Genomic DNA, 3184 nt, shown 5'->3' on the forward strand with positions numbered 1-3184 from the left:
CATTTTCTATCCTTTTAACCTATTTGTGTCAATATTTAAAGCAACATCTTGTAGCAACTTGTAGTTGAGTCTTGCTTTTTAATCTAATCTGATTATCTGCACATTAAATGTATATGTTTAGGCCATTTACTTTTATTTAACATGATTATTAATTTGGTTAGCTTTTTACACATAAGCTTGCTCTTTGCTTTCTGTTTTTCACATCTGTTCTTCATTCACTTTTTCTTCTTTTTCTGCCTTCTTTATGAATAATTGATTATTTTTCTGATTCCATTCAATCTTTTTTTGTTGGCTTAAGACCTATAGCTTTTGGGGGGCACCTGGGTGGCTCAGTGGTTGAGCATCTGCCTTCAGCTCACGTTGTGATCCCAAGGTCCTGGGATTGAGTCCCATATCAGGCTCCCTGCAAGGAGTCTGCTCCTCCCTCTGCCTGTGTCTCTGCCTCTCTCTCTCTCTGTCTTTCATGAATAAATAAATAAAATCATTTAAAAAAAGACCTATAGCTTTTTGTCTTGGTATTTTAGTGGTTGCTTTGGGTTTATATTATACATCCTTATTTATTACCATGTATCTTCAGGTGGTATTATATTACTGCACATTTAATGTAAGAATTCTATAATAGTAGTGCTTACTTTGGCAACACACACACTAAAATTGGAACAATACAGACAATATTAGCATTGCCGCTGTGCAAGGATAGCACACAAATTTGTGGATTCCATATTTTTTTAAACTTTGTTTAGCCAGTTTAAGAAAATCTGCTTATGGCACAAATTGCCTCAAATCCATTTCAAGTTGTATATTTGTTTTCCAATTTTAAAAAAATGCAATTTACCCCCTCCTCCCCCCAAAGAAAAGAATTCTGTAATAGTATACTTTTGTTTCTCCCCTCTAGGGCTTTATGCTATGGTGGTCATACATACCAGTTTTCCATATGCTATAAACCCAACACTACATTGTCATCATTGGTCTTCAAATATTCGATTAATTTTTGCAAAGATGCAAATAATAACAGAAAGTATGTTAGCCTGTGTCATTTCTCTTTTCAGCACTCTTCATTCCTTTGTGAGATCCATCTAGAATCCTTTCTCTCCTACACAAAAGACATTTAACATTGTGGTGTGAGTCTGCTGGTGATTCACTCCTTCAGGGCAGAAAAAATATTTTGAAAAAATAGCCAAAAATATTCCAATTTTAATGGAAAACATAAACCCACAGGTCCAAGAAGCTCAACAAATCCCAAGCACAAAAGATATGGAAAAAACTACACTAGGTCGCATCATGATCAAAGTGCTAAAAGCCAGTGGTAAAGAGAAAGCCTTGAAATCATTCAGAAGGAGAAGAAAGATACATTATACAGAGGAACAAAAATAAGTATGACAGCATATTTCCCCCTCAGAAACAATTCAAGTGAGAAAACAGTAGAGAAATGTTTTAAAACACTGGGGGGAAAAAACCCTCTTAGACTAAAATTCTAAACTCAAAAGAATATCTTTCAAGAACAAAAGAGACTTTTTTTTAGATATAAAACATGAAATATTCATAGGATTTGCCTTTTCAATCCTATCTTTCAAGAATCATCGTATCTTCTTTGCTTGATGGCTAATGTCTGAAAAATCATTGTTTCATATATTTTTTGTCTAGTTCTTTCATTGTTTCTGGTAGAAGGGTAAATCCAGTCCCTATGACTCCATCTTGGCCAGAAGTGGAAATCATAGTTGTAATTTGATGTGTATTTGTATGATTTTCTCCTGCTGTAGCCTATATTCCAAGAGGGAAGGGACCATACATACCTATTTTTACTCTGGGCTGTATCCCCAGCACTTGGCAAAGTGTCTGGCACTGAATAGGTTCCAGCAACTAAATTCTCTAAACTTCTATGCAGTTGCACTTGGTTTAATGAATCCCAGGGCTATTCTATGATTCTGGGTATACTGGGAGATACTTTTAGAAGATCCAAATTAAAATAAGAAAAGAACCACATGCCAGGATCAAAGTTAAGAAAGGTCAAAGGATAGGACACCTGGGTTGCTCAGTGGTTGAGCGTCTGACTTTGGCTCAGATCACGATCCTGGGGTCCTGGGATCCAGTCCCACATCAGGCTCCCCACAGGGAGTCATTTCTCCCTCTGCCTATGTCTCTGGCTCTCTCTCTGTGCCCCTCATGAATAAATAAATAAATAAAATCTTTAAAGAGACAGAGAGAGAGAGAGAAGAGAAGAAAGGTCAAAGGAGGAGAAACAAAGCCCCAGGAAGGCTAGAAAGGTAGAAAAGACAGAATGAAAGTATCTCTTTCCCCTCTCCACAGCCAGCCCCACCCCAAACACTCTTCTTGCACATGTCATTGATACGGCCAGCCATTTCCCACCCACGCCGTCCCAGCCCACGTCCATATAGTCTCCACTTCTCCCTTTAGTTATAGAACCTCAATTTCAACTGCATAAAATAAAAACCACATTTTCCAGCTTCCCCTGCAGCGCGGTTCAACCACGGGACTAATTTCTGCCAATGATGTGTGACTGTTCCCATGTGCAGCCCCAGGTTGTGTCCTTAAAGGGAAAGGCCATACTTTGCATGTCTGAGTCCCCCAAGACTGTGGAGCTACCTCATGAGGCCCCAGTGGGCCAACTCTAGAACTGGTGTGTGAGAGAATAATGTGAATCTGTCTCACATAAGCCACTATGATGTGGAATCTCATTATGTGGTTCTCAAATAGTGCTCAGAACCAGGCGCTTGGCTGTTTTTTGGGGAAGTTGAGTTGCTCAAAAAAGCCTGTATCCAGAAGAAACGCCATCTAATTTTGGCTTGTAACTTGGGGCCTATAGGGCCAAAGGATCTGGGGCAATTTGGTTAGGAAAGAACACCAAGGCATCTGTAGCTTTGCTGATTGGAGCCTGGTAGGGTCCTGTTGGGGCTCTGACTGCAATAGAAGACGCAGTAAAGAGTTGCTTAAAACCAGACACAGGGACATGGCCCTGCTGGCCAACCACCTCTTTCCTTCCCTGTTCTCTGTCCAGGCAGGAATCACTCTTAGCAGCAGCTAACTCCCACTGCCTTGAGTTGGGCACAACCACCACAGAGCAGGGGAAGGGAAAAGGAGGTAAATTTATGACACCACTGATGGGGATGACAGTTATGAATGCTGGCTGTCCTGCTACCACCCGTCACACACACACGGAGAACTT

General features: G+C 40.3%; 1 non-coding gene across 1 annotated transcript; it reads left to right on the forward strand.

Moving 5' to 3' along the window:
* Window positions 1–624: 624 nt before the first annotated feature.
* LOC129514376 (U6 spliceosomal RNA) lies at window positions 625–730 on the forward strand. The gene has a single exon (XR_008665432.1). It is a non-coding gene; the product is annotated as a U6 spliceosomal RNA (small nuclear RNA).
* The last annotated feature ends 2454 nt before the right edge of the window (window positions 731–3184 follow it).

This window comes from Nyctereutes procyonoides, unplaced genomic scaffold, assembly GCF_905146905.1.
Source record: "Nyctereutes procyonoides isolate TBG_1078 unplaced genomic scaffold, NYPRO_anot_genome, whole genome shotgun sequence".
NCBI lineage: Eukaryota > Metazoa > Chordata > Mammalia > Carnivora > Canidae > Nyctereutes > Nyctereutes procyonoides.